The 13,599-nt window shown below is 45.7% G+C and overlaps 1 long non-coding RNA gene across 3 annotated transcripts in view; it reads right to left on the bottom strand.

Moving 5' to 3' along the window:
• The window catches only part of LOC110388897, a 28,215-nt gene continuing 17,644 nt past the window's right edge, over positions 3,029 to 13,599 (bottom strand). The window contains exons 3-5 of one of the 3 annotated variants that reach the window (XR_002433019.1): positions 12,125 to 12,239; positions 11,076 to 11,249; positions 3,029 to 4,151 (exon numbers count right to left, since the gene is read on the bottom strand). This is a non-coding gene — a long non-coding RNA (uncharacterized LOC110388897). Of the gene's footprint in view, positions 4,152 to 7,704; positions 7,842 to 9,410; positions 10,382 to 11,075; positions 11,250 to 12,124; positions 12,240 to 13,599 lie in introns of those variants that run through there. The other 2 variants (XR_002433017.1, XR_002433018.1) reach the window with 2 other exon arrangements.

Genomic DNA, 13,599 nt, shown 5'->3' with positions numbered 1-13,599 from the left:
TCGCCGATTTATAACTTCTCCACCCCTCACCGCGCACCCCATCCCGCCCCCGGCACATCCTCCGCCGGGAGCACGCCCTCCCCCGGCCGCCTCCCCGCCGACGGCGGGCACCGGCCTCTCCCCGTGGGGCTCTCGGCTCCGGCCCCGCGGAGTTTCCAGCCCCACCGGCAGACCCCGGAGGTCTCCGGTGCGGTGCTCGGAGCGCCCCGGGGGGCGGACGGAGAGAGTGGCCCCGAGCGCACAGAGCGGCCAAGGCAGGGAGGGGCACCGCTAGTGGTGTCCCCAACGCTAAGGATGTCCCAGGAGCCTGCCAAGGCTATGGGACCATAGAAATAGGTCTTTGGCCTGATCCGGTGCGGCCCTTCCTATATTTTTATGATACAAACGAAGTCTCGAGAGCATCTGCACAGGGCAGGTAAGTGGGACCAACACCTGCTTTAAGGAGAAGGAAATGGAGACACATTGAGAGGCTGGGCGGTTGGTTCAAGGCCATAGGAAGCTGGTCACAAGAACCACAGACAGAACGCAGATCTTTTGCATCCCACCAGATCATCCTGTGTGACAAAAAAGATGAGAAGTTGGTGTTGTTTTTAACTCAAGAACTGATTAACTTTCAAGTTTAAAGTCGGTGAGCATATTTCCTGCATGCTTCTGTCCAGCTCCCATTCACAAACGACACCCTGAGCTAAGAATTTCAGGCTGTATTTTCCAATCTTCCTGCTCCCAGCTGAGACCTTGGAAATAAAATAGCTATGGATATCTTCCCCCTCATCTGCTTGCACCATGGGGGGAAGAACCTAGAAGATTTTTCCCGAAGAGGATGACTCATGACAAGTCACCTCCTCCAGAGGAGAGGACAGCAGCTGGGAAAACAGCCGCTCAATGAAGACAGTGCAGCCAGAAGTAGGAACTAGAACGCTGGGCATCCTGACAGCTCAGACCCCCTAGGAGCCAGGGCTCCCGTGCAAGGAGCAAAGGGAACTGAATGTCCCTGCCTCTGACCTACCCAGTGCTGAGTACGTGCTGAGTCTGAGATGATGCAGGCCCCATCACAAGCTCCACGGCCATACCACACCAGCTCCACACCCTCTTCACACCTCCTACATCACAGCTGCATTCATTCATGGCCTCCAAAGACCACAGCACTTTGGCAAGATGTACCTCCTTCCTTCTCCAAACATGTCCTCAGCTCCTGACCCACCCGAGGAGCTGAGGAACAGGGAGGGCAAACCTGAAGACCTGCTCATAACCCCTCATCATTCTCCTTGTGCTAAAGCCAGGGGAAAGAGAGACATGGAGCTTACAGAAAACTGGAAGGACCTCAGTAGTGAGATACAGAGAAGAAAGAGGCAGTGGACTTTCCCATGAAGCAGAATAAAAATGCTGTGCCTCCATGAAAGGTATCTCTGAATGCTTCGTCTGACGCATCTGGACAGATGGACAGGGCTCATGTGAAGGCGAGGGCAGTTCCTATTTTTGTGTATTGTGGTATAACTGGTGACAGGGTGAGAACATACTGTGAAGAGTAGCTCAGGTGCTGTGGCCATACAGATAGCAGCAAGCCAGCCACAGACCATAGGTGATGTGATCTCTTCATATCCAAACCTCAGGTGCTGGTCAGGTCAGAACCTAGGTCTGACACTGAGATGCAGGTGAAATACATGAGGACAGTTTTTATCCTTTGGTGTTTCAGGGCAGTTGTTAACGTTTTCTTCAGCTGTGAAATGTGGAGATTTCCTCCTTTCTAGCGTTTATTAAGAAGGCTATCACTGTGTACTTGAAAGGAAATCTGCCAAATTTAGAAGCTGAGAGTAAGCACTCTTTGAAGTGTATCAGGCAAACAACTTTGCTTCAGGGCTATTCATCTCCAGCGCTACAGAAGCTGTGACAGACTGAGAAGAAACAGCCTTTGCAGTAGACATCATCAGTTTTTCACGTTTGCTTGCAGCCCAGCAGCTCTGCACTGTTGATGAATTTCACCCTGCTCTGGAGGAAGAGGGCGTGTGCCAAGCCTCCTGCCTGAGCAGCCCATACATCTGGCACCGAGATAATCAAGTTGTCAAGCACCAGCTCCCCAGTGCGCATCCCTTACCACTCCCTGGCTAGCGAGACTCACTGGAACAACACAGAAAGCGAGCAACAGGAAATCAGATTGAGAAGACGAGTAGCTGGGGCATTCGGTTGGAAAGGGGCCAAACCCAGCACCGCGGTCCGCCTTCAGCTGCAGACTGCCACACTGCAAAGAAACGCAGACACCACTCGGAGCACGTAGGACCTCTCAGAGCTCAATGCCTAACTAAGGCACAACCTCGTCTGCTCCCGGCCAGCCTTTCTGACTCTTGAGTGTCTGATTTCAAGAACTAGGTGGAGTGGAGGGTCCTCTCAACCCGGATATGACTTAGTGGAGTTGCTAGGAGACATCCTGAGGCGGTGGATTCTGCTCCCCACTGAAAGCAGAACACTTGGAACATTCTGAGGTTTAGCCAGGTCTCTTGGGAGGAATCATGTGGGCAGTTCCAGTGGACCTGACAAAAAAAAAAAAAAAAAAAAGAGCCTGGAAAATGCTGCTCACACCAGTAGCTGATAGGCTCCCAACCTGACCTGACTCTTTCCAGTCATGGAAGTAATTTTTTATTGACATGGGTGCTCAAAATAGCTCCCTGTGGCACTGGTTGCAGTGCTCAGAGCATTACCCATAGGTTATCACAAGCACCTGCACAGCAAGTGCCTGCCCTTAAGACAAGGCTGCATGGGCTAGAGACATAGCTGAGGGACCTCGTGATTTGTTTGATCCCTGTATCCACAGACACCTGGCAGGAGCAGGCTAGATGTCTTGGAGATGCTCTCAAGCTCCAGCTGCTGGGAAAGAGGGAAAGATGGCAAAGCAAAGCAGATTGGATCTCCCCCTGCAGGTCTTCCAGCAAGCTGCAGCTCCCCACTGATCTCTTTTAAGAGGACTGACAATTTAGGAAAGGAGTATTTCAGTTGGCTGCCTGAAAGCATTAAGATATTTCAGAGTCACACCAGTGGGAGCCTCCCCCTACCCCATGCTGTAGTCCCTCACTGGCACTGGCACAACTGTTTCTGGAGCTCAGTGTAAGAGAGTTTGATGAAATAATCCAGAGTATATCTTGCCCGCTTTCTGTGAAGGACTGCTCATACCCTCGGTTGTTTTGTGGATACAGAGTACAGCACCCTCCCACAAAAGGAAACACAGTGAGTTGGGATAGCTGGAAGGATATTGGAGCTTTCTATAGTAATCCAGCTACTGGGGATTGCAGCCTGAAGTGAGACCCCAGGTTAAGTAGGTGCACGCTACCCAAAGCCTTTCTCTGGCTCTTTTCCTCACTCTTTTCAGTGAGGTCTTTCCCATCACCATTATTTTTATGCCCTCTAGTTCCTTCTTCCTGTGGTAGAGACAGAGTTGAAACAGCACATTACTTAGTCAATCCCATTTGCCATCATTATTATTATAATTCTAGCTGTTGTTATCTGGATTAATTATGAGTGAACAAGAGATGCCATTACATTCAAAGCTGCACTTAGACCAAAGTAAATTTACTTCATTTTCTTCAGTATCGTGAAAAGAGAAAGCTTAAAGTTTAAAATACTGTGTAGGAAAGTGTATGTGAAGACAGAAATTACAGCTGTGGCTGGGCTTTCCCAGCCTCTTTGCTCTGTATCCGGGCAAGGCTTGTGCCAAGGACAGCCAAAAGTTGCAGGAAAGTGTTAGTGATTGCAGGACAGCCTCACAGCACTGCTACCCATCATTCAGAGCAGGGTGCAATGGCTCTGAGTGCTGGTTGTGTCACCTCTTCATCTGCACTTGTTGCCATCTGCACCAAAGCCGGATCCAGCTCTGAGGGCAGCAGAGCAGGCAGTTGTCTGATCATGTCAAGGACGTAGAGGCAACGGGAGCTCATGCTGCATTCTTTTTTTTTTTTAATTATAGTTTTTTATTATGATTAGTCAACTGGCACGAACAATTAGTCAGGTTGTTCACGCTTCATTGGGAAGTTAGGAAGCTAATAGTGAGAGCTCCAGCAACCCTTGGGGCAGGCCCTGGAGCACCCGATCCAGACACAGAGAGCACCCTTTGGAGGAGTTCCATGGCTGAGCTTAGAGTTTAGCTGACAAAGTCAGATCCTTTGCTGATAAAAAAAAGAAGGGAGAAAACCAGAGGTGAGGGTCTGCCTCTCCTGCCCCTGGAGTCTGCTTTTAAACTGAGGTTGTACCACTAGTCCCTGCTTGTGCCATATCTCTGTGGTGTATCTGCAGCAACATCTGCACCCAGTCCTGTATCGTTGCGACTCTGTCTCTGCCCATTGCTCTACCTACTCCTCTCCTCTTGGGTCCTCCTGGCAGGATGCCAGCAATTCTGTCCCTGTTACTGGAAGCAAAGTCTATTGCAATATACGTTTTCTTTTAAAATACAACACAATTGGTTTTATATGTGTATTCAGCAATTTTTCACTAAACAGGAAAGAAAAAAGAGTGGAACAAGATTTTTTTTTTTTCCCCTGAAAAATGCAAGTACAATAGAAGAATGCCAGTAAGCGTTTCCACTGCATGCACACGTACGTGGCCTGGACCCCCCCTGCAGGCAGGCACACCTGCATCAATATGGGAATGACCCACTTGGGGCTGCCCGGGTCAGTGTGGTTGGGATGCAGCACTCTCAGCTCATCTCCCTGGCTGCTCAAACCTTGTCCCACAGTATCACTTCTTCCCTTTATCTGGGAGCATATATATGATGCCTTTCCTGGAGCCATCCCTACATGAATGTACCGGGATAAGTGTTCAGAGAGAGGTAAGACCACATGAAAGAAGCAATTGCATATCCTCCCAGTGGAATCAGGCCAAGGTCACTGCATTTCAGTGGGAAAGACAACCAGAAGGTCAGCAAAAGAACCACAAAACCAAACCAAAACATGTCAAAAAGGGAAAACTACCCAAGAAAATATTGGGTCATAAAAAGTAAACTAGCCTTACAGTGCAGAGCTCTTTTCCCCTTACCACCCCAAACACTCGCCCTGGAGGATCAGTGCTTCCCTCACCATAACACAAAGCAGCTCTCCAGGCTGGGAGACGTGCAGCTGCTGCTCACAGCAGAGCTGGTGACTCAGGGATGTGCACGAATACCAGCGTCCTGATTATTTTGGAACAAATCAGACACAAAATGTGAACAAAAGCAAACAGTTAGCCAACCACTGAAACGATGTTCACAGAAGCATCTAAGGAGCTGCAGTGGGAAATGTGGGATATGTGCAACACTGTCAAGGTCTTATAGCACGGGAGAAATGCATATGGTTATCCCACACAGCCCAAACTGGGATCTGGGCTGGTGTGATCCTTGCCCAAGTGCTGGTTCACTTACACAACTTTGGGCAAAGTAATTGCAGGATTCAAGGCATAACTTTGGAGCTCTGGTGATGTCCAACTAAGCCAAATCAGTAGCAATGTGACTGCACCAGACAGGTGGAAAGAAAGACGGAAGAAACAGGGCCCACTGCAGGGTTTGCCCAGAACCACGCTGCTTCTGAGGAGCAAGGATGGGGCTTTACAGAGGAAGAACAAGAGCTGCTCTAGCCTGGGAAAATAAAAGAGCTTCTTCTGTAATGCACTGCGCTTGTCTTCTTAAAAGAAAGAAAGAAACAAACAAACATAAAAACCCTGTGGAACTGGCAATAGGATAAGTTAAAAGACTATTTCACTTCCAGTTCCATGAGATACTTGTGGTGATGAGGGAGGTCATCACCTATGTGATGCAACAGTGTCATTTCCACACTATGAAATTAGTGTTTTTGGTTCTTCGGTGAAGGAAAACCATAACCAGCAGGTCAGCGCAACGTGGGGACAGAAAAGGACTGCCTGCTGACTTGGCAAGCCTCAGAACTTCCCAGCTGGCGCTGAAACCCCACCTGGGAATGCTTCCTTGTCACTGAGTCCAGCAAAGGCATTCAGCATGGGTCTAGCAGGGAGGATGGGCTGTGCAGAAGCTAATCTCACAGGCACTGAGACTGCTGGTACAGTTTACAGGTGCCCTCACCTCTAGGAGCTGCTGACCTCAGGAAGAGCACCAAAGCTGTGGAAGTTGCTGTTTGTGAAAGAGAAAGGCAAGAAAAGTAGAACAGAAAATTTTGGTGCTGGGAATTCTGGGATTCCCATTCTGCAGGACCTTCTTGCCAGTCCCAGTAAGGGGCAGACAGCATGACTGGAAAGCCAGAACTCAGCTACAGCCACTGAATCAAACCCCACATTTGTCTGCACATCACATGGCAATAAAGACCCCATCGTTATTCCTGGAAGCATTCAAGGCCAGGCTGGATGGAACTTTGGACACCCTGGTCTGGTGGGAGGTGTGCCTGCCCATGGCAGGGCATCAGAACAGGATGGGCTTTAAGGTTCCTTCCAACCCAAGCCATGCTGTGATTCTATTCTATTATCTGCGATCATTTGAGGAACAGTTATATGATGGAAAGTCTATAAGACTTCACACACAGCTTTTCTTGAGGTGAAGCTCACCCCAAGGGTCTACATGTATATGAGGTCTCCTTTAACCCTGTACTCCCCATGGCTGTGCCCCTCTGAGCATCTCCAGGACCGGCTCAGGAAGACATTTCATGTTTTATCACCAAGAGTGAGGCTGTTCTGGGCAGAGCATCAGGGCTCGGCTCTTCCCCTGCACCCAGAGGATGCGGTGAGGAGGCTGCTGCCGCTTCCCTTCCCGAGAGCTGAATTTCCCGGGGTGTGTACGGTCAGCAATAAAAAGAGAAACGCACGATCCAAGTTAATTTTCCACCCCCGAAAGGAAATTCTGCTTCCTGTATTATGCAAGGCTGGTGCCAACAGCACTGACACAGGAGTCTATTGTCCTTTGCACAAAGCCATGGTGGGGAAGGACGCCTGAGAAAATAGTCCTTGTGCAATAGCAAGGAGCTTTTGATCTTTGAGAGAGGAAAAAAAAAGAAAAAAAAGAGAAAATTGGGTGCGTGCCGGAGGCTGGGAGGGATGCAGTGTCGGCACTGGCACCCCTCACTGTGCCTACAGCCCCACTCACACACCCAGGATGCTCAAAGTGCCTGTGAGTGCCTTCTCTTTTCCACAAAGAGCAATCAGCTGACTTCAGACCTGCTTCCAACATGTGTGAGCTGGCACAAAGACACTCAGAGCCCCTTCCTGCCTCCCAACTCATAGCCCAGTTAAATGGAGCTTACAGAGCCTGCAGCACTGGGAAGGAGCTCCTGGTCCCCCTGCTGCGATTGGAGACACTGTAGTCTCCTCACTCTGTCCCGGGGGAACAGTTGCCACCCTGTTTGGTGCAGTGACCTGGATCCCCTCAAACTGGGGCACATGGTGCCAGGGCCAGCTGCAAGCCCCTATGGCTCCTCAGCAGGAAAAGATAAGTCACATCTGAAGAGCCGCACTGCTTCCAAGCACTTTGGGAAGCATTCTTTCCTGTCAGAGGCTTTAAAAATATCGTGCTTTTCTTTCCCTTAAATAAGTAATAAAGGCTGGAACACTGTATTCCTACTGTAGAAGTATCATCTCGGTCCAAAGGAAGACATTTGAGTAGTTGGGTTCATTCACTGTTGCTGCTCCCTGCTGCTCATGCTCTCTCTTGTTAAATAATTATTAAAGAGTTAATCTTTCCTTAAAAGAACTCTTAAAAGAATGTTTCATATTCTCAAAATAGTTCTTATAAACTTTCTTATTAGTTCTTATAAAGGCGAGTTCCTGCCTTTCTTAATGGGGCACCGAACCCATTTCCAAGGGAAGTCCATGTCCAGCAGGAGCAACGGCGTCAGGCTCTCACTCTGGCTGTTTTCTGGCAGCTCTGCCTGCAGGACGAAGATGCTTTGAGACTAAGTACAAATGATGTCTCATTATGTGAAAATGCAAACCCTTCTTTTTAAATGCTTGCCATTAAAAAGGAAACCTACTGTTCCTCTTCGCACATGTACACAGGCTGTTTTAAAGGCATATAAGGGAAAGAGGATATGGGGAACTTTCAAGATTAACTATATAAAAATAGAAATGTATTTCCCGTGTACAAGAGCAGGGTTTGTTTAAGAAACCCTAAATCTTGCTCAATTTTTGTACCTCCTTTGTTGCGAAAATAAAATAGAACAAAAACCCCAGAGCAGACCACGTCGCCTGGGTTCTCAATGGCTTGCAAGGTGCTCACTGCTGAATACAGCTGGTTGCAAGCAGTGCTGAAGACACCAGTGGCTCTCCAACACTACAGATGCATTCACACACCTTTTCCCCCCTCTACCAAGACTCAGGTTTGGCTCCACTGCTCCCAGCACTGTGCCTGACCCCAGGCTATGGCGTCCGTTTCAGCCCAGCCCCGGCAATCCCTCAGCTGTCAGTAGGCAGCTCAGCTCCCAGGCTCCTTCCAGGCAGGAAAAGCTGTGCTCCTGCCCCTGGTACCGCCTGCCCTTCCCCCAGCCCTTAGATGTGAGCAATTCAAGTTTATCTCCCACAGACTCTGCCACAGACTTCTGTTATCTGGAATAAGCCCCAGAGGCACAAATCCTTAAAGGCATTGAAGTGCCTAACTCCCATCAGAATGAGGGATGTCGTTGTCTAAACACCTCTGATAATCACAGAGTTGCTCACGATTTGTGTAGCAGAGAGCACGTCAGTACCTGCAGGCTGACACGGGCAGGGGTTCTTTGGTTGTTACCGCTGCTGCTGATTCCGCTATCACTCAGCATCCGTGCTATGGGGTACCCAAGCATCCAGGAGTTGGGATTTCACTGAAAGACTGCATTCAGCTGCCTTGTGCTTTGAGTGACACCAGAAGCAAATTCGTCACGTTAAAGGCATGCTTCTGCCACCCCTCCAATGATGGCTGATCACTGGGTATCACACGACTCACAATAAAACCTCTATCACCCAGCTACGGAAAAAAACTCAGCCAAACTTGGGTCCCCACTGGGAGCGGGTTGGGAACAGGAAGGATGCTCTCCTCACACCTAGCTATGTCGGTACATGCCTGAACCTCTCATGGCAAAACATAAAGGGCACTTTTGAACTTAGAAATGTGGGAAATAGCTCTCCTCTGCTGGATGCAGCCAGCAACAAAGTTAGGATGTCCATCACTTGGGTGAGATGGATGAGGATTATTAAGAGAGGAAATAGGCACAGCCCTACGGGATAGGATATACCAAACGAGCACCTAAAAATAAACTCTTTGTTTTTCCTGTTCCATGAAAGCTATTGTTGAAGTTGCCACAGAAATATTTCATAACCGTGAAACAAAAAAAAACACCAGGGAGGTAATCTTTCCTCTACCTGTGATTTCTCAGTACAATACAAACTATGTAACAATTTCAGTGCATTTGAAGAAGTCAGTGCACCTGGATGGGGAACAATTTGTAAGAGTTTATCATCACTATCACAAAAAAAAGCCATCATTATTATTAACAGATATAACTCAAACAGTGTAAAGCAGAATCTGGCTGAAGTTGTCAGTTGTCCACTTTGTGGGGGATACATTTGCACAAATGTTTTAATTTGAGAGGTCCTATACATATGAAATGATCTGCCCAGTTGCACACAGTATGAGTGACAGTGTCAGAAAATGAATTCTCTTGGTCAGGTCATCAAAACAAATCCCTCTGCACACAGACACATCATTCAGTCCCGTTCAGTATGGAGAAGGCTACGGAGTGTTAGAAATGTAGCACTGTGACCACAGGAACGAAGGAAACCTGGTTTCCTATGTAGCTTGAGGTTTCAGTGTTTGAGAAAGTGTGAGATCTGTTCTATACTTTTCCCATGGGTGAGCAATCATAAGGCATTTACATGCCTGGTGAACCCAGGGGCTCACTGATGACTAATGAGGTATGAGTTCACACCGAAATCTTTCCCTCTGTTGTTTCTCTTATGGGTTCTCTTTGCTCTGCCCGGCCCTGATTTTCATGAAATCTGCAGAAAGATAATTAGCTTTAAAACTCGTTCCTTTATATCAGCTTTAATTAAAACTGGGCCACAGATTTCAAAGGGCTTTTTTGGTGAGGTGAGAAGCATGTAAGTACACACAGGTGCTCAAACAACTCTAATTTCATTAGAAAACAGTGATATTTACATACGCTTCTTGCTGTTCCTGTTCTTTCTAAAGAAAAACCGTAGCAAAAACTCATTCCTCTACTTAAGAGAAATTCTCCTAATTTCCAACCTAAGTGAATTCACGCCAATTTTATATTTTGCTGTTATTTTCTTGTTGTGTACAAAAATATCCAATTTTGAAAGGCATTGTCTTTTTGGGGGAGATTTTCTATTCAACCCTCCACATCTGCAGGGCAATTTGTAATGCCAGATGAGAGTCAAGAAGTTTTGTTTCACCTTGGTAAGGAAAGAGATGGGCACTCTGCAGAGAAGAAGAGCAGAATATTGCAAGGTTACAAAATAAAATGCATTGTTATTCCAGGAGATCAAACTCAAAAAAAACGCAACTGAAAATTTCCAACCATCAAATTTGCATATTGTTTCAGAAAACAGTTGCACAATTAACACAAAAAAAGGTGTCTGCAAAACTGTGGTCTATTTGAAAACAAATACGTGCATCTAAAAGTGAATGCTTTGTTTTACGCTTCCCAGGAAAAGTACCCATTTCTGTTTCCATTTCTTCTCCCACCTAGGGATCCTGAAGCTCCGTCCAAAAATCAATAGATGAAAATCTGCAGCGCTTCTGTGAGAGAAACATGCCCTGTTCTGAACCCATGTCCTTCTCTGTGGCAGCTACTGAGGGCATGGGAAGGCTTTACCAGACTGTCTGTCCAGGATGGAATGCTCCTTGAAGGCCTGTGATGTGAAGTATTTCCCCCCTGAACCCCATTGAGTAGGCAAATTATTACTTATTCATGTTTTTTCAACAGCTCCACCATTTTTGACAGGACCTTGAACCACTGAGTGACATGGTTTAATGGTATGGTGGGAATGGGTTGATGGTTGGACTAGAAGATCTTAGTGGTCTTTTCCAACCTTAATGATTCTGTGATTCTATGATTTTTGGCCTACACACAGGGTTCAATTTCATTGCCAAACACGGTGTCTAATCTCACCTGTGACAACATGGGACATGGGAGTCATTCACTCAGGGACGGTGCAGATATAGGATGCCCAGTCCCTCAAGAGCAACGTCTGGAGCAGTGTCTGTAGGCCAGTGTTTGGGCGATGGAATGGTCCCTCGGGCTTCCTTAGTAACATATCTCAGGAAGCTGCATCTTCTTTTCTGGCTAATGTCAGAGATAAGACACTGATGAGTTCTTTTGAAATTTGTTGTAATTTAATACCGCTTAATACCTGATACTTTCTAAGGAATTTACTTTCAAAGGCATTTAGGCCTAGATTTAGACAAAGCCCTTGTAACTGTTGTTTTTCTACTGCCTGCACAGAACCTAGAGAGAGCCAATAGGAAACACAAATCACAGAGACCAAAGTGAGCTTTAGTTCGCCTGACTGAAGGACACCATCACAGCAGTGGGTGCAGATAGACCTGGACCCATAGCAGACGTATCATTAACCTTTGAACTGGAAATACCGAGGAGTCAATGAGTTCAGGTGACTGAAAAGAGCCAGCCTGGATCTGGAAACAGTGTAGTCATGTGTCATTGAAGCTATTTCTGATATTTCAAGACACTCTACTGTAAATTGCAGTGAATGCTACTTGCTGAAACTTGACATAAAATGCTGATGAAGTTCATAATTATACCATTATATCATGCCATGACACCTAAGATATTCTCAAACGTGTGGATACGGTGGTTGCCTATATGTTGTCTTTACACCTATAAACTGAATGAAGAGTGTCTCTTGTTTTGTTTCCTTTTCTTCCATTTAACACTAATTCAGGATTGGTAAATCTTTTGCTAATTCTAAGAATACCCAGCTTTTCAGAAAAAAGGAAGTGCTTATGAGAATCTCTTGTAGGGTTGTTACAATTATTTTTCACTTGGTGAAAAGTAGGCCAAGCTGCTTTTATATTTATTCTCCCCTGATTCATTTGGCTTGCCTGCTTGAGTGGAGAATGTGTGTGTGTGTTCTTCTGGCTGAAATATGGAAATTAAAATTATTCTGTGGTTTACTGTTCTCAGGATGAAAATTAACTCACAGGCAGTAGCTTGAGGAATTGTGGCCGAAGAACTGATCTTCTGTGCTTCCCTTATTTGTCATCAGTAGCTTCCTTTATTCTACTTTGGACAATATTGCAGAAAACTCATCTGTGTCTGAACAGAACATAACGCATACTCAGATGTCACAGTCACTTTGGTCACCTTTCTTTGTCATTGTGTTTACAACTTCCTTTTATTTAAAAGAACAGAAACTTGATGATGTTTCCTCGTCACTACTATCAAGAATTTAAGTGTTTCCCCATAAGTTAATCCTCACCTGCACCTTTCTTGTGATTTTGTTTTGCATACTTCAGTTATGATCGGAAATATTACAGCATCCAGTATGGTGTTTCATTTTCAGCTGGCATTCTTTGAGACTGTTCTTCCCACAGTCTCTCTCTCTCCCTCAGGTTCTCAAGGACTCATCTTGTTTGTTGTGAATTTGCAAGCCAGGAGACAGTTGATGTGACAGAGCATTTCACTTTTCTCTCTTTCACAAGTGACCATGACTTTCATTACATTTTCAACTTATTTCTTCATATTCTTTTTTTTTTTTTTGCAGTGCTTTGGTTTTTTACTTCATAGAGACTTTTATCTGCTTTTTCATCTAAAAGGGGTGATGTCTCCTCTCATTTGTCTTCCTTCTTTGACATTGCTCTTAGTTATCTAGATCTAAGTTCTAGCTACCTAGAAACTATAAATGGTTATTGTAGGGTCAAATCTATTCGTGTCAGCTGAAAGTGACAAAAGTGACCTGGCATCTTCCCTTTCTTTTTTTTTATCTTTTCTTTTTTGAAAGGAAATTGGAGAACAAGAAAACAAAATAAGCATGTAATACAGAATGTCTGTCATAGAACAAAATATAGAGCCCATACCATCTGGCTAAAGCATTATAAGTACACATTTATCTTTTCCTCAGTCTCTCTTTCAAATTGCTACAATTACAGGAGAAAAGTGTCCATGTCATAAATCACTTCACCCTTTTAAATGTTAATGGTTTAAATCATTAAAACTTAAAAAATTTTTGAATAGCTTTACAAAGTACTTCCTTAAACTCATGACACAGCCACTGTTCCAGAACATAGCAATACATCATTTTAAGCTTTTCTGCCTGGTGTTCTCAGCTACTAATTAAAAAAGAAAACATGAAGTATGTTGACAGACAGCGGTAGCCCTGGACACAAAGGCAGAAAAACAATAGTAGCATGATTGCTGTGGAAATGGAAGTAGTCATTAACTAATCACGGGGAAAGATAAGACTAACATCAGATTCACAGAACACAAGAGAAACTAATGCTGTAGAAACAGAAGAGATGTGAAAAACAGTTCCATAAAAATCAACAGAAAAAAACTCTCTGATGTTCGTATTAGGGGAGTATCTTCTCTTCTCTTCTCTTCTCTTCTCTTCTCTTCTCTTCTCTTCTCTTCTCTTCTCTTCTCTTCTCTTCTCTTCTCTTCTCTTCTCTTCTCTTCT

The sequence above is a fragment of the Numida meleagris genome, chromosome 1, assembly GCF_002078875.1.
Source record: "Numida meleagris isolate 19003 breed g44 Domestic line chromosome 1, NumMel1.0, whole genome shotgun sequence".
Taxonomy (NCBI): domain Eukaryota; kingdom Metazoa; phylum Chordata; class Aves; order Galliformes; family Numididae; genus Numida; species Numida meleagris.
The sequence above is the reverse complement of the archived record's forward strand: the minus strand, read 5'-3'. Positions and strand labels throughout refer to the sequence as shown.